Here is an 18,272-nt window from a genome sequence, read left to right as displayed (position 1 = left end):
AAGATGTATTCGGGGGGATTGTATTTGTTTTGAATAGCTGTCAAGGCTTCATTAATGGGCACTTGTGTGAAGAGAGATACAACATCGAAGCTCACAAGTAGGTCATTAGGATGTAGGTTTTGCTTCTTTATTGTCAGAAACCCCAAGGATAAAATCCAGTTGGAAAACCAAGGGATCTATGAAATACCCTGCAAAGTCTGCCCAGCCACGTACATTGGACAAACAAACAGACGAATAAATGCACGTATCGCAGAACACAAGAATGCCGTCAAAAAAGAAGAAAAAACTTCCTCTCTTTTCCAACACATGAAAGAAACAGGACACGAAATTAATTTTGCAGATTCCAAATTGCTCTTTAACACGGAACATCACCACAAGAGAATAATCATGGAAGCCATCGAGATAGAGAAACACCCTCACAACATGAACAAGCGTGACGACACATCCCGCTTGCCAGACATCTGGAAATTAGCCCTCCCCACAAAAACTGACACCAGATCCAGAGGCACACAGAACGCCAACACCAATCAACCACACCAGACCCAAACCCAGACCCTCTCCACAGATGAATTACTGACACCATCCAGTAGCCAATCCATGGTGGCACCTCCGGATGCTGCACCCCCCTGCAATCCCTACACAGATCTGGCTGACACAAGCCACAAAACCACAGCTCGCCCCTATACACGAAGCCAAGCCAAAGCACAACTAAGTGCAATACAGCCATCTTCTCAGGAAAACTCTTCACAAAGTTCAAGAGGTCAAGACACAAAGACTTTAGCAACTAATCCACACCTAATGACCCACCTAAGTGGTACTCAGGATATCACTCAAGAAATCACTCAAGGTATCTCTCAAGTAATTAAGGAACAAAAGAAGAAAAGGCACACTAGCCTGGGAACTTCCTCTCTGCCCAGAACATTGGAGGCTAGACACCACACCCCCTCTACAGTATTTATAGGAACTCAAACATTGAGATCCCGCTCTGTTCCAGTAACAAGAAGCCGAAAGCACCAGCCTGAAGATGACGAGTGAGACCTCGTCGAAACGTCGCCTAGACACCCCAACTTTTACACGGGAAGACACCCGAGGACACCAAAACCTGCATTCCTGTACCCGTGAAAATCTACGAAAGCAAATATATATATATATATATATAATGCTTTTGTTACTCTTTGTTCAGTTAACTGGGACAACTAATAGCTCATCGTGTTCTTGTTTAATGGCAAGAACTGTATTTCCACCTTCTAATTATACACTGCACTATCTGAAATATACTAATCTTGAGAAAAATTCACTAGACCAGAAAATTTCACCATTGCAGTATCTTACAATGTTTAGTGTTTTTTTTTAATGTACTGCAAAAGTATACAAAATGTGATTTATGTTTTTACCACAAGTGTCAGTATTCTTCTGAATGAAGACTGATAGATTTCCAGACCTGTTATATAAATCACCCGATAAAACTATGCTGAAGAGTTCTGACTATAAGTCATTTCCAATATTCAACCACTAAACCATTCAAAATAAAGTGCTTGTCTCCTGACTTTCAGATGGGGGGTGGGGGCTATTCTGTTCCCCACCCCCATCTTCTTTCTCATTCATTTACCCTGTTTACTTCTTTCTTAAAACATTAGTTTTGTACATTTTGAAACCTTCTCCACCCTCTATAGTCCAATGTTCTAATCTTTTTTCTTGCAGTTTCTAATCCTCACTAAACCCTTTATTTGTGCTTCAGTTCTAACTCCCTTGCCATATTCAACAATGCCAATCTCTCTTCATTCCTTTTCTTAATCAGGAATGAAATTTTTATTAATGAATAACCCCTGAACAAAAGCTTTAGTCATATTCCACACAGCCATTAAATGTACCTCCTCTGTTTTATGTATTTGGGGTGGATGATGGGTGGGTAGCAGCCCTCGCTTACAACAACCTTTCTCTTCCAGTAAAGTAAAATTAATGGAATATCCACACATTCCCATTTGTAGAGAAAGCATATTTAAAAATTGACAGATGTCTGCTCCTACGGCCAGGTAACCAACCACAGACATATTGATTGCATGAACTCACTCTCAGACTAGATATACACTGTCCCTCAAGACCAATGACCTTCACCAAACTGGAGACTTAGGACTTATCCAGACATATAAGCCCCAAACCTTCAAAGTATTTAACTGGTACAGCACAGCATGCAACCCAAAAGGGAAAGTGTTTTAAAGGCTTTTGGGCTTTGTGACTTCAAAGCAACCCCCTTCCTGCTGGGCCCCTGCTAAACTGTCAGCTACAATTCAGCACTTGGCTATACTTCCTCTACCTTGGTTTTTTTTAGAAGTGCAACTTCACCAAGGGCAGCTTTCTGTATTTCTCTTTTCTGCCTGGCTCCAATCTGCACCGGTAATCTTCAAACCCCAAACCAGGGGGTAGGCGTGAGAATTGCAGGAGGCCACAAATGGAACTGAGGAAAGCCAGCCCTGTCAGGATTGTGCCCTGATCCCTTTTGCAGGGATTTCCAATCAAATGTGGAAATACAGCTGAATGTTCTCAAAAGGCATGCAGAATGAAAAGAGACTGGCTTTTTCCAGGAAGAATAGTTGTGCTGTGGGAGGACCACTTGCTTACGGACCCCTTTTAGACAGGGTATGTGCTGAGAAGATCGAAATGCTGGGGCAGGCCAGATTTTGATCCTCTTGAAACAAATCGGTTAATTTGGAGACAGTGATCTGGATCTTACACAGGCACTGATTTAGCAGGTACACAGATGTTCATTGTAGGAAAGGGGCCACAAATAGAGCCCCTCAGAGGAGCCTGTTCAGTCTAGTGATGGTGCTGTCACATACACAAGTAAGGTAAAGGTAAAGGACCCCTGGATGGTTAAGTCCAGTCAAAGGTGACTATGGGGTGCGGCACTCATTTTGCTTCAGGCCAAGAGAGCCGGCATTCGTCCATAAACAGCTTCCCAGATCCATGTAGCCAGCATGACTAAACTGCTTCTGGTGTAATGGAACACCGTAACGGAAGCCAGGTCCATGGAAACGCCATTTACAGAAGTGTCTTCCCAGTAAAGGTAGCACAATCAGCAGCTTATAGCTTATGTCACAGACAAGTCCCATTCGGGACATCCAACCCATTTTAAACTAAGCTTGTGCCCTTAGCTTCTGCATCAGAACTTCTGAATATAGCCTACATAGATACGAATTGCACGCACAGAGGCTCTGGGTTGTATCCAGCAAACTTCTACTCATTGAGAGACAATGGAGTGCACTCTTGGGGGTGAAGTCAAACCACTGCATTAGCAGCACCAAAATGACCTCCCCATGACACAAACCTGGGCAGTGTGTATGGAGGTCCTGGGCTGCCCAGACAACAACACCCCCTCTCGGCTTCACTGATGTGGTGCAAAGGAAAGCAGAGCAATATGTTTGGCACCAGCATGGCTGCAAGAGTTGCCAAAAGAGGCGTACAAAGTGCCATACAAATTGTCTTAGGGACTCCAATCCTGATTTGTGTAGGGTTTACTCCTTAGCCTTTTCTTCTCCCAAAGATATCCTGCAATGCAGCAGAGGTTTAGGGTCAGAGTTTTCCTTCTCTGAGATGGGCTACCTTCTCAGGTTGACGAGCCCCATCTGCCCTCACTTCCTCACAGCATGTGCAGAAACTGCCTTCTTGATGATTGGACCCACTATTGGTGTTGTGCGCTCAATCTACTGGAGCCTCTCTTCGCATGCAGGCGAAGTCCCTAACTCACCAAGGGTGTGAGACCTATCGGCTACCCTCACTTGGTTTATCTGGCCAGTTGAAGCCATTTCCTGGTGTGTGGCTGCTGTCACACGCTGACAGTTTCTAGGAGCCACAGATGAGAGCTGAGTGCAGGGTGGGGACCAAAGCTGGACAAACTACCCCAGAAGGAGCATAGTGTGTCTCCCGCCAGAAGTACTACCACTCCCCTAACAACCCATACAGACAGTATACCCACTGAAATGAATGGGCCTAAGTTAATCACATTCATTTATACCAGACCAAGAAAGGGCTCATTGTAGTCCTTCTTTGTGAAGTATAAATACCGTGAAAAATATAGGAAGCACCTGACACAGCTGACAGCAATTCCTAAGGCGTAAGAGTCTGTCCTGGATGAACATTAAATACACAAACGATTACCCTGGGTGAGGAAAATGTGGTAGCTGCCTATGCAAGGGGAAGGTTGGGGAGCCAGGCTTTTCAACCTCACTGTTTCCCATGGGCTGAGAACCTGTATCAGCAGCTAAAACACTTATGGTAAAACTACATTTGTCCTCTAGGCAGGGTTTAGTAATAAAAATAAGATCAGAAACTTCTCTGACTCAATCACTCATGCTATTTGTTTTATCTCATACACACCCTAACTTTTTGCTGATTATGGAGAGAACCAAAGAACGAAACAAACAGATTAGGAGAATCAGTGCAACAGAATGGAAGTGGGCTTGCTAAATTGAGAGAAACACAGTTTGTTTGCCCTTATCCAGCCAGGCACCAATTTAAGCTGCCATTTTGAATGCAATGAGGCAGTGGTGGGCTCTCAAATTTCAGCAGCGCCCTGTGCAACGCCAAATCCCGCCCCCCCGGCTCTCATGCTCAATTCTACAGCAGTGTTGTGGTGCCTCCTGCAGCGCAGCACCCAGTGCGGCCGCCCCACTTGCACTACCCTAAAACTGCCTCTGAATGAGGGCCAAATCACAAGCGATGCCCTGTATGATGGTGGTGATTATTTTTTAAAAACCTGCCCCTCCTCTCCAGAGCAGCTCAAGATGGCAGACAGCACCATGATAAAAGCAATAAACATTTTTAAAAAAAATAAAAAACAAACACCCTCACAACAAGTAATTTGAAAGTTGCCAGAAACAATATATTCCACTCTTTTCCATGACATATTTTTCTCTTTAAAATGTAGCTATGGAGGCTGAAACATAAAGTGGAAAACCCACGTGAGACACTTCTTAACTTTTCTCCCTCTGGCATTTTCCTCCCTCCTCCATGCAGATCTTCTGGTTTTGAAGGCACTCTTTGTAAAAGGTGTGGGGGAGTCATTAGCAAACTACCTGCAACTGAGTATCACATGTTGTGTGGTCGCTTGCTAGTGGAAGTAATCACCATTGAAATCAATGGGGATTTAGGATTGCATTTAGGACAAAAGTGCTAGATTAACTGCTGTTTGCTAGCATGGCTGAGTTCCCTGAATAAGCACTTGCAATGGGCTAAGTAACCTCACCAGGTGGTTTTGTCTCTATATAGGTAGTGAGACAGAGCCATATTGATCTGTGTCAAAGGAACCTGCTGCAAATGAACAGTCATTTCAGCATGTCCTGAGTCACTCAGGCATATGTGAAAAAGCAAATTGGTTCAAGAATGAGGACACAGGGGTGCAGTGTGAATCGTTTTGCAATTAATGGCTTGCTCACACTGTCCACCCACAGCGCCCCATGTGATAATGATCCTATTTTGGTTTTCAATAGACTCTTTCAAATCCTCACCTATATAAGATTTTTTCTCACCTCATGTTCCTAAGACTTAGGATATATTTACCCCTTTTCATCCCTCCCCCCCCCTCCATGTTCTACTTACCACTTTCTAATTTCAGTGCCATTTGCACAATACCTTTAAAAAGCCGAAGAGAATTGTGGAATCTCTTTGACTCTCCCCAAACCCACCACTGCCTGCAGTTCTATGCTGAGCAGGGAGGGCTCATCACCTCTTGTTGTTCCTTGTCTAGATGCATTAGCTTCATCTTGGTGCTTTGCGTAGAGGAGGAGCTGTAGAAAGAGCATGAAGGGGGTCTAATGAGCTCTTAATCACTTTACTTCACTCTGGCAGCAAAGGTGCTCTTTCATCTTGCTTTATTGGACAGGGGGTTGTTACACTGTGAAAAACAGCCTCTGGGGCAATGAGATTTTTCCATTCCCACCCTGTGACTTGTTCCTTGAGGATGAAGACTGTGCTGCCAAATTTCAAATATCCAAAGTAAATAAACATTGTTTGGCTCTGGGGGCCTGCTTTGTGAAGTCCTACGCCCCAGAAATAAAGGATCTTCTCCTTTATGTTCTACTTTCCTAGATAATGAGACAGCCCTTAAAATAGGGAACTTCTGGCAACCTCACCAAAAGGTAACCAGAGAATATGACACAGATAGCCTGAATTCAGCAAACATCATTGATGGGAATTCAGAATGTGTGGGAGGGGAACCAGAATCTGCAATCTATGCTGTGAAACGGTATGTTATAGAAATTAGTGATCAATGTAACAAAAATATATTATTATTTAATTATTTCTATCATGGCCCACAAAAAACAACTTTTCAAAGGTGGGTTAGAATCATAAATGGCAAGAAAAAAAAATCACAAAAAGTTCAAACAAAACAAATTTTAAAACCAAACAGCAGCACAGGAGTAGATAAAGCAGCTTGTCTTACCCCTCTTCCCATAGGGAAGACCAAAATTGCTACTTGTTTAGAATTCTGCAATGTGTCTCTCTTGTTCCCTGAGTAAAGGGCATCACAGCAAGAAACTAACAAATGTTTTTCACATGCAAGATCATGCCAACATGGATGGGAACAAGATATTACTACAGCATATCAGTGGTGAAATTAAACTTTAAAGCCATGGTTTTCCCAGTAGTGATGTATGGAAGTGAGAGCTGGACCATAAAGAAGGCTGATCGCCGAAGAATTGATGCTTTTGAATTATAGTGCTGGAGGAGACTCTTGAGAGTCCCATGGACTGCAAGAAGATCAAACCTATCCATTCTGAAGGAAATCAGCCCTGAGTGCTCACTGGAAGGACAGATCCTGAAGCTGAGGCTCCAATACTTTGGCCACCTCATGAGAAGAGAAGACTCCCTGGAAAAGACTCTGATGTTGGGAAAGATGGAGGGCACAAGGAGAAGGGGGCGACAGAGGACGAGATGGTTGGACAGTGTTCTCGAAGCTACAAACATGAGTCTGACCAAACTGTGGGAGGCAGTGGAAGACAGAAGTGCCTGGCGTGCTCTGGTCCATGGGGTCACGAAGAGTCGGACACGACTAAACGACTAAACAACAACAACAACCAGTTCAGATGTTTACAAACTTAGGAAGTATTTATAATTATCTATTTCTTTGTGTCCCGCCTTTTCCCCTGACAGGGACTCAAGGTGACTGACAGATAAAACAGAAACAGCTAAAAATACAGGTTTACAATAGATTATTTAAAAAAAAAATGGATTCTGGATTAAGAAAGATCCCATTTTTAACCTGAGAAAATGGAATCTTATTTAAATGAGTGTAATATACCTAAGGTATCTAATGAGGATTTTAAATGCACCCATATCAATGTTGGAACAGCAGCTGGCAATAAGTCGAATGAAGTTGGCTAAGGCACCAGGCCCAGATGGGATTACAGCAATTTATTATAAAAAAATTCAAGATGCATTGATTTGACTACTCAAGGACACTATGAATAGAATTTTGGTGACAGGAGTGGTCCCAGCATCATGGAAAAATGCATATAGCACCCTGATAAACAAGACTGTGACTTAAAGAGGACTAAGAACTATAGAGCAATTTCTCTACTTAATTGTGATTACAAATTATTTGTTGCAATTTTAGCTAATAGATTGAAAAGAGTTTTGAGTGAGTTGATACAAAGAGATCAAGCAGGTTTTCTTCCAGGTCATCAACTGAAAGACAATGTAATAAATTTGATTGAATACCTGGAAGTGAGAAACAAAAAACAAACAGCTTTAATTTTCTTAGATGCTGAGAACATTTTGATAAATACTGAAGAAAGAGGGGACTTTGCCCTGCCAGACCTTCAATTATATTATGAGGTGGCTTGTTTGTGTTGGCTAAGGGAATGGATTGTATTGAAAAATGCTCACGTATTAGATTTGGAAGGCCATGATATTAAATTTGGTTGGCATGCATGACTTTGGTATGGGAAAGCTAAAACCTATAAGAATTTTATGAACCATGTTATTAGGAGGAATTTGTGCAGAGTCTGGGAGAAATATAAAAACTTGCTGGAAAGAAAAACACCCCTATGGTTATCGCCAACTGAAGCAATTACAATCAAGAGAATCAACATGGATAGACAGTGGGTGACCTATAGAAACTTGCTAGACTTCTCAGGGAGTAAACACAGATTGAAACCTATAGGCGAACTAAGGAAACAAGTTACTGAGTGGTTACAGTATTATCAGCCTTGCGACATGTTTAAACTAGATGAGAAAAATGGTTTCTTAGACCAAAGCTCACAATTTGAAAGAGAGTTATTGCAGAATAAGGAAAAACTATTGTCTAAAATGTACAAACTTTTATTGGAATGGGAAACAAAAGACAAGCTGGTTAAAGCTTCAATGACCAACTGAGCAACTGACATAGGATATAATATAGAACTAAAGCTCTGGGAGAATCTTTGGAAGAAAGACCTGAAATTCACAGTATGCTACACATTGAAAGAGAACTACATGAAAATGATTCATAGATAGTATCTAACCCTGAGTAGATTAGTTAAAATGTATAAATCGAAATCGGATTTGTGTTGGAAATGTAAAAAAGTGGAAGGAACCTTTTTTCATATGTGGTGGGCATGCAAAATAGTTAAAGAATATTGGGAAATGACATATGAGATAAAAAAATGTTTAAAACATTCCCCTCCAAAAAGAAGCATTCTTGCTAGGAATGGTGCAGACAGAGATACCCAGGTCTCAAAAAAACTTAATTACGGTATGTATGCAACAACATTGGCTCGGATCTTGAGATAAAAAATGGAAGGTGAGGGAGGTTCCTAGGAAGGAGGATTGGTAACTTAAGACAGAATATACAGAGTTAGCAGGTCTAACAAGTAAAATAAGAGCGCAAGAAGAGCAAGTATTTAAAGAGGAGTGGATTTCTTTTGCTGAGTGTACAAAATAATTGTAGACAGTTGAAAATGTTGCCAGTATTAAGGTAAATTCAACAGTATAATATATTGCAAAGGGATGTAAGATTGGAGAACTGAATTAGACGGATATACAAAATATGCAGGAATGGTGGGTAAATTAAAAGACCCTTGGAAGGGGAAGGAGGGAAGTCACTGAATGTATGGCTATAATGAAATATGTTTATTTTGAAATGTATAATCTGAAAATTTAACATAAAAATACTTTAAAAAACAAAAAGATCCCATTTTTGTTGATATGCGTTAAAAATAGTCAAATTGTGAATGAATATCAGGACTGAACCTGCAAGGCAAATGGGTGAAGTAACCTGATTCAGGCCCCATGAGACTATGCCATAATGGATGAAGGCAGGGATAGCTCAGTCAGCATGAGACTCTTCATTTCAGGGTCATGGGTTCAAGCTCCACATTGGGCAAAATATTCCTACATTGCAGGGGGTATCTAACTGGGGTTGGAATGGCTTTTAGCCCTGACATGGGATGTGTGTTTGTCACATCTGGGCTCTGTCTCAGGTAACAATCTGTCTTGGGCTGCCACTGGTTAATACTGGCCCTTAAGTATTTACAAAGAGGACTCCACATACTTTTAAGAGCAGAAGCAGAAGTCTGCAAGCGGAAATTTGGGTGCAATGCACAACCATAACAGCACATTATCTTTGGAATCAGGGAGGGGGGGCGGCGACGGCGGCAGAACAGAATGAAAAAAGAGAAATCAGGAATGAAGGCATTGTGAAGAGAGAGACAGTATCTGGAGGTGTTAGTTTCTAGAAAAAATAGCGTAGGAGAGACGAATTGCTCTAACTAGAAAGCTAGTCTATAATTTTTTTCTGAAGTCCCACGATGTATCGAAAATCAACGTATTATTAGATTTCAAGAAGATGATTTTGCAAGTACTGTACAGTTTATGTACAGAAGACTCTCCTGCTCTCAGCTTTTTGCACTAGCATCCCCATCCCACAGCAATTACCTCTTAGTGTTTCTGACACTAAAAAAACCTAGTTGGAACTTTCAGGGGCTGGGGAATTCTAAAAGACGTGTTGTGAGTTGTATTGATTTGTGCAGATAATGTACTACCTGAGGGAGAAGATGGTAGGATAACTTCAAAACAAGAAAAGAGAGTGACTTCTGTTAAGTTGCATTTCCCCCAAGCATTAGTATCATGTGTAAATCCAGCCTGATAAAATCAATAAGACGTTCCCTGAAAGTTAAATATTACAGTGCTGGATGATTCTTGAGCATAGATTGATGAACATGTATTTTGCTGGAATGTGTTCCAGTGTTCTGGCCTGAGGCTCAGTCCCGTCTTCTTCATCAAGGTTGCACTAGTTCAATCTGGTTGAAATGCTTGCACTATAAAACTGCAAAGCACGATAGGAAGCTAAGTAAAGGCATTCCCCCTTAACTGACCATCAGGGTCAAAATGCTCCTGAGCATGTTTATGAGCTATAAACACAGTTAGATATGAGTGTCTGGCACAAAATACTCTTGCTGGTGAACCTGTCCTGAGGGGACCTACATAAACTCTTTTGACTATTTGGTAAACTGCTTATTTTTAGTCTCTTCTCTCGTAATTTATTTTCCCTTGATTTTGAGCAGGCTTCTGGCCTACATTTAAACAAACAATTCTAGTTAGGGTAGCAAATTATGTATTTTGCCACTATGTGTATTGAAAACTCCAGATGGAAAATGTTGGGAAGAAATGGCTTGTGATGGGGGAGGACAGACCCGTAAACCCCCTCCTCAGCACATTAGGTCTAGAGAAGATCTGGGGTGTGCTGATGTGGGCCAATGATGCTATTATCTCATATCAGTGCAGCAGATCTCATTGTCTTTGGCCTAGAAATAATCTGGATCTACTGCAGTATTTTCAGATGTTCAGCAGACATTCAGAAAAATAATCTGACAAATCTGGACCAAAGCCAATGGGGTTTGCCTTTTGCTAAATGTCAGAGAATGCTCCCAAAGAGAATTTATGTAGAAATAGAGATCATATCTTAATTATCTTTGGTTTGCTTTGTATCTATTTGAGACACAACCTTCCATTGGAATGACAGTGCTTACCAAATAGTCCTTGTAGGAAGAAGAACAAGAAAAATCCAGCTTGTTTAGAAAACTGTTTGCCAGGTATACATGTCATAGGATTGTATTCAATGCTAGTCTACTCAGAGTAGTAGACCCATTGAAGCTAATGGACATGACTAACTTAGGTTCATTAATTCAGTTTGGTCTACTCTGAATAGAAACTTGTTGAGTACAACCCATTATTTTTGTCCCATGAAAAACTTTTGGGAGAAATAGCCTGTGAGTATTTTCTTACTACATTGAATGGATTCAACAAAGAGTTTATTGTCTTCAGCAGAACAACCTAATATAGTTCTAGCTTGAAAGCTAAACAAATCTGGTTTTGGCTAGTGCTTTGCAATAGGAAAGAGTAGGAGTGCCATGTTGCAAAATGGAAGTTCTCCCAGCGTTGCTAAATCGGGGCATGAGGCAGCCGTGGCTTCTAATTGTCCCCCACTTCCCATCTCCCACTTGTTGTAGTAGGCACATGCCCAGCAAGGAATGTGACCACTGTAGGGTTATTTGGTCCTCATTTTAAGGAAATGGATGAAACTGGAGCTGGTAGTTAGGGAAACAAATGCACAGAAGTAGCTGATTCTTCAGCCCCACTCTATCTTGCTGCTGTTATCACTGTCTAAGGACACAGCCAACAAAAAGAGGAATAGCTATAGGGTCCAGACCATGCACAATTCCCCAATAACTCTTCTACCTAGTTTATTTGTGGGAAAATAGGCATTCAAGAATGATTCAGTTTCATAAGCAGTAACTAGTTGCCTTCAGAAAGGTACAGAATATAAGATTAATTCCTCATTCATGCCCAGCTACCAGGTGAAACACTTTGTTTGTTGATCGATACGGAACTTAAAAGGCAAGCTGTGAGTCTCACAAGCAGCTTTCCTCTCTTGCTAGAGGGGGTTGTTTATTGGATCAATAACTTTACTTTGAGGAAATGATAAGAGACTCAGGCTTAATATTAACCGAAGAGATACCAAAAGTACTCTGGAAGCTATTGGGTCATCTGGAAACACTCTGATAGAGATGTCATTATCAGAACGGTGGTTGTGAGGCAGATACAGAAGGTGACAGTTTTATTATTAGCATCCCTTTCTACATCCAAGTCTACAGAATTGGTCTTGACAATTTTTTATAGTTTGCCCAAAGTCATGAGTTGTTTTTCTCAGGCATTGATGATATGGTAACTTCCCTCTAGCTACATAACTGCAAATCATAACCCACCTTATCCAGATGTATTAATCGTGTCCCGATAGCTGCTGTACAAAACGCCGGCTCCCTCGCCTATAGAGCGAGATGAGCGCCACAACCCCAGAGTCGTTTGTGACTGGACTTAACTGTCAGGGGTCCTTTACCTTTTTTTTTAGAATTATGAAACAATGCAGGAACTGTTGCATGTTAACAACAAATAGTTTCCTTTCCACATCATACATTTAAAGCACATGACTTCCCCCAAAGAATGATCGGAACTGTAGTTTACTCCTCACAGAGCTACAATTTCCAGCACCTTTAACAAACTACAGTTTCCATGGTTTTTTTAGGAAGCTATGTGCATTTAATGTATAGTGTGGATGTGACAGCCTCCAGTTAGTGTGGCCAGAAGAAAAGAAGCACTGGGTTCTTGCACTTTTTAATAGCTATGTAGAACAGAGAACTTCAACTTCTTATGCAAACTACAGTTATTGAAATTTCTTCTTAAAGGTGCAGCAGCCTCCTTTCCTCTTCCATGTGACAGTCCTTAAGATGTTTGAAGATGGCTATCATATCTCCTCTCAGACCTTTCCAGACTAATCTCCTCTCAGACCTATTTTATCCAGGCTAAAGATCCCCACCTCCTAAACCAGACTGGGCCGCATCTGGCCCACGGGCCTTAGGTTGCCTACCCGTCCTAAATCATTCCTCATAAGGCTTAGTTTCCAGGCCCTTGATCATCTTGGTTGCCCTCCTCTGCACACGTTCCAACTTGTCAACATCCTTCTTGAATTGTGGGGCCCAGAATTGGACACAGTATTCCAGGTGTGATCTGACCAAGGCTGAATAGAGAGGTACTATTATTTCCTTGGCTTGGGGTAGGATGGGTACAATGGAGGTACCAGCTCCACTCAAGTGGGCAATAAACAACCTCCAGTGGTCCTCCTGCCTACAGTAGGGAGCAAAAAGTTCCCGAAACAAGCCATTTTGGAAGGTGGAGGTGGCAGGGCACTGGAGACTTGTGATCGACTGGCTCCTAAATCCCATGAACCACCTGAGAGATCCATGCCCATGATAGCTTGGAGAGTGCAGCTGGTGTAGCAGAAAAAGAAAGAAAAACCCCACCAACACTTCTTTCAGCCTGGCTTGCAGAAGCCAGAAAGTCTTCAGATGCTGCAAAGGATTCCCAACTTTGCACTTCCCCAGACCTTCCTTATTATTGTTCTGCAAACCCATCTTCTTGAGGGAAAGAAATTTATGTAATAGGAAAAACTAACCTGTCGAGCTACATGATGTCAATAGGAGGGGAAAACTTTGTTTGGAGTAGATGTAATAAAGCACTTGAAGAAGTTTGACCTGTCTCAGCATCTATTTCCTTTCACAATGTTGTTTTTCCATTTCTGAGTACAATTGGCTAAGGTATACTTTTATATTAAAAATCTGATACTAAAGTTTAGACTTTAGTTTCTAAAGTGTGAGCCAGATTCTGTCAGATTTTATCTGAATGATAGTAGCACTAATAATCTCATTTTCTGGGGCTATTGTGCTACATAATCCTATGTATGTTTACTTAGAAGTAGATTCTACTGAGCTCAGTGGGATTACGACGTAGTAAATTTATTTAGGATTGCAAACATGCAGCCTGAACCAGTATATGTAGCATAGCATTAAATCCCATTAAATTCAATGGCGCTTACTCCCAAGGAAGCACATATGTCTTCTGCCTTAATCAACATGTCCATTTCTGAGACTCAACAAAGGAAGGAATTGCTTTCCCCCCTCAACGTGTTCATATGGGCATTAACACAGGCACTTTTTATTTCAAAGGTTTGTAGCTATAGCAAACTTTGAGAGTCTCTCAGGATCTCCTCTGTGGGTCTGAATTTCAAATATTCAGCACTGGTTGCTGGCCTGAGTTCACAGGATTCTTGGGTATGAATTATATTTTCTTAAGGAATAAAAATGTACCTCTGTTCTCTGAATTCCCAAGTAAAAATAGAGACTCATGAGATCGCTAGGTAGAGTTCTGGTTTCTGTACATTTGGAAGCTAATCCAGAATGAAAAGCAGAGGGCAGGAAAGGAACCTCATATTCCCACTTTAAATTTGGATTTGTGTCTCTGTTCCTCACAGACACAGGCAATCATATGCAGACCATACCATAATGAAGCAAACTCTGCAGTGCGGCCTAGTACGTTGCTATAGTAACCATGCAGTAGTAGTGATAACGAAAACCAGACCTGGTATTACCGCTCTCTTGGTCCCATCAGAGGCAAACTGACAAACGTGATGGAGCTTCCCACATCTCAAAGTAGTAACAGCCTCAAATCCTGAAGGGCCTAAAATTATTGACCTGGTCAGATTATAATCTGTTTACAAGCTATGCATGGCTTGGGTCTGGCCCCTGTAGGTTCAAATCTGTCACATCTTGCAGTATGCAAGTTGATCCATGCTCTTTGTCTTTGGTTCGGCCAAGTTCTTAATGAGTATCACTTTACTGTCTAAAAACAAGGCAAGAGTGAGACTGAAGATCAGAGGCTTAAAAAGGGTTCTTCCACCTGCAGAGCATTTGGCCTGCGCCAAAGGCCCTAGGAGACTTATAAAATATTTGCTCAAATGTTTCCTGCTTGAAAGCAATGGCTTGTTAACTAACTAATTAGTTCAAACCAAGGTATTGTGTGAATAGTTCCCCAAGGAAAGCATGTTGATGATCTAGTATTTTATTTCCAGGTCTGTTTTCACACAGCAATGGAACCTGGCTTGTTTAGAAAAAAACTATGAAACTAAGAATTATTTGTATCACGTTAGAAACTGAGCCAGTTCAAACACCTAGACTACCTCTCCAGATTGAATCATGTGAAACAAGTTGCCTTGGAATATAGGCTTAAGAGTTCAGTTAGCTAATACAGTGGTACCTTGGGTTACCTACGCTTCAGGTTACCTACGCTTCAGGTTACAGACTCCGCTAACCCAGAAATAGTGCTTCAGGTTAAGAACTTTGCTTCAGGATGAGAACAGAAATTGTGCTCCGGCGGCGCGATGGCGGCAGGAGGCCCCATTAGCTAAAGTGGTGCTTCAGGTTAAGAACAGTTTCAGGTTAAGTACGGACCTCCAGAACGAATTAAGTACTTAACCTGAGGTACCACTGTATGTAGAATGGTGGGTGGTAAAAGTTAATCCAAGCACCAAATTTATTAGGAATATCTCCCCATATGTAAGAAAAATGTAATGTAATACCTGGCTTCTAGCTTCTTCTGCAACAGACTAACATGACTATCCTTCTGGAAGTTTTTCCTATGTTTAAACAACTCAGGAAAACAATCATAGTGTTAATCAGAGTTAATTCCCTCTCCTTTGTAATCGTAGAGGCACTTATTTATGTTTATTACTCATATAGTCAGTGCTTATTTTCTAAAAAATGTTTAGGGGTACTCTCATTTTGTTTCAAGAAAATCACCATTTAATAGTTAAAATCGGAGAAAATAAATACAGTAAATGGACAAAAGTACAAAGATTCACAAAACGTTTAGGGGTATGTGTACCCCTTCGTACCCCTAGAAAAAAGCACTGCTTATAGTTGAGAGGAAGGTTAATCAATTAGGTCTTTTCTATGTAGGAACAGCAGATGCAAATAATAGCTGAAGGGTTGTTAAAGAAGTAGTTTCCTTCCAGTTCCAGAAAGAAATTAGTGACTTCATTGATGATTTGCCTTGGATGGTGGGATTTCACAGGGACTCTTCTAAAAAGCTCATTGCTCATACATTTGTACTAGAAGAAGCCAAGCCTGGTAGAAAAAAAGACTTCTGTGGAGTGTTAGGCTAGTTCTAGGCTTGTCATATGTCAGGAAAATTCCTGGTTTTGGGGTGCAAAAATGGCATCAGGGGATTTTTGCTGAAAACCCGGATGTATGGAAACAGCTCTGAAAGTTTAAAATAACTACCGGTATTTTTGGGTTAGATATCTCCAAAGAAGCTCAACAATTTTGGTGGTTTCCTAAAAATAACAACTTTGCTGGTGTCAGGAATTTTACTTTCTGAAAAATGGCAACTCTAATAGTACTGAAATGCATTATGCCAGCTACCGGATTTCCGGGCCTATTGTATTATGCAATTTCTTAAGACACAATAAATACTGGCTTGATGTATAACAAATAATTGTATCACTAATCTACCTGAAGGTTAGGAATCAGGGAAAATGTTCAGAACTAGATAGAAATAACAAAGCAATAGCTTCCACATCCCTCCTGGCAAGCTTTTAAGTTGAGGCATGACACACTCATTCATGAGACTTGCTCACCTTGCAAGAATGCCCATCTGCGAGGTCGTGCTTAGTTATAGGTGACAATGCCACACCCTCTTGTTCAGGCTTCTGATCAGCTGCTGCTGCTCATGGGCATAGCCAAGGGGGGCAGGGAGGGACAGCTCCCCCCTCCAATAAATAAAAATAAATAAAAATACATAGCTAACTTTGGTTTTGCCCCCACCACAAAAGGCCTGCCCCCCCTAACAAAAATCCTAGCTATGCCCATGCTACCGCCTCCTGAGTGCCTCTCCGCCTGGCAGCCTGCAGTTCTCCCTAGCCTCCACTGAGGCTCTCCATTCCGCTGAGAGGTCAGAGCTGGCATCCTTACGCCCCTTTCCGAAGCAACTGAAGTTGAGGCATAATGGGGACAACTCACCTCCTTTGACCTCATTTCCCAACAACTGGCCTCCTCTGTTTTCCTTTCTTCTCCTCCTGGGACGGAGTCCACCAACCTAAGTTTGATCCCAATAATGCTGCAGAGTTAATGACAACCAAAGTGGTGAGCATGGGCGTAGCCAGGATTGTTAGGGGTGCAGACTTTATGTTGGGGTGGGGCAGAACTGAGCTATCTGTGACGTGATTGTTCAGTTAGGTGTTTTTATTTACCTGATGGAGGGGCAGTTGCCCCTGCCCTCCCCTTGGCTACCCCCATGGTGGTGAGATGTGTTATTTTTCTAGTTGTTGTTTTTTAGTCGTTTAGTTGTGTCCGACTCTTCATTACCCCATGGGCCAGAGCACACCAGGCACTCTCGCAGTTTGGTCAAACTCATGAGCAGGAACTGGTAAGCCACTGCCAAGAAAACTCCATGGACAAAAACAACAGGCATATTTTTCTATTAAACTATACTAAACATTTCTCTATTCTAAATCAGCATATACAATTTTTATATAAATCAAGTGTCTTATTTGTCTTCTTTTTTTTTGGTGATGCATAATGCATAAGTAGTGACACACCTGGTAGCTGATCAACATATGCTGATCAGACAAATAGTTTTAACTACAATTCACGTAATCCCTTAACAGTGCTATCATGTTGGCTGGGGCTGATTGGAGTTTGTAGATGAAAGCATCTGGAGGCACCAGGCTGGGGAAAGCTGCTCTATGGTTTGCAAGATGCTACCACACATTCAGCAGTTGACACAACCTTATGTGCCCACATAGTGAAAATAAGAGCATCACTCCAAATATATTCAGGTTCTCCCACATGTGCATTCTTTGAATGTGAATATAGTTTTATGCCGTGTGTGAACGTGTGTACAATGCAACATTTGTATGGTGCTAGAATTAACAGAGAACCAATTCCAGCCATTGTGAGCCAGGATAGCTAGGAGAAAGAGTGCTATGTTAGCAAGAACTAGACCAGAAAGGAACAGATTGGTATTTGTTATACAACTAATGACATTAAAGATGGCCAATCTGTTGAAGTGGATGGGATGCACACTAAAGACTTTGCAGCAGTTGTGCCAGCAACCCCATGCTATAGGTGGAAATAAATACAGATTTATTTTAGTGTATTTTAATATTTATACATTGCCTTTTAAAAACCAATATTAACCAAATCTCAGGAATATGGTTATTATTTTAATAAATCCAATGTATATATACATATAGCCTGTTGAGTTTAAATCTCACATTACTTTGGTTGGGCTTTCCTAAGCTTGCTGGGAACTTCAGGTCCCATAACCTTAAGAAGTAACTTCCCTTTGCCTCTATTTTCAATGGCTCTGTGCCAGAATCAGCTACGCATCTAGTGACTTTAATC

The 18,272-nt window shown here is 41.4% G+C and overlaps 2 long non-coding RNA genes across 4 annotated transcripts in view; both read right to left on the bottom strand.

Moving 5' to 3' along the window:
- Positions 1-18,272, bottom strand: part of LOC310838865 — a 73,398-nt gene that overhangs the window by 39,001 nt on the left and 16,125 nt on the right. For all 3 annotated transcript variants that reach the window (XR_014561184.1, XR_014561185.1, XR_014561186.1), the window contains exon 4: positions 5,629-5,783. This is a non-coding gene — a long non-coding RNA (uncharacterized lncRNA). The remainder of the gene's footprint in view (positions 1-5,628; positions 5,784-18,272) is intronic.
- LOC310838884 lies at positions 7,223-16,606 on the bottom strand. Its single transcript, XR_014561206.1, has 2 exons — positions 16,505-16,606; positions 7,223-7,716 (listed from the first exon to the last, which is right to left on the bottom strand). It is a non-coding gene; the product is annotated as an uncharacterized lncRNA (long non-coding RNA).

Source organism: Podarcis gaigeae, assembly GCF_964106915.1.
Source record: "Podarcis gaigeae genome assembly, chromosome: 2".
Taxonomy (NCBI): Eukaryota; Metazoa; Chordata; class Lepidosauria; order Squamata; family Lacertidae; genus Podarcis; species Podarcis gaigeae.
The sequence above is the reverse complement of the archived record's forward strand: the minus strand, read 5'-3'. Positions and strand labels throughout refer to the sequence as shown.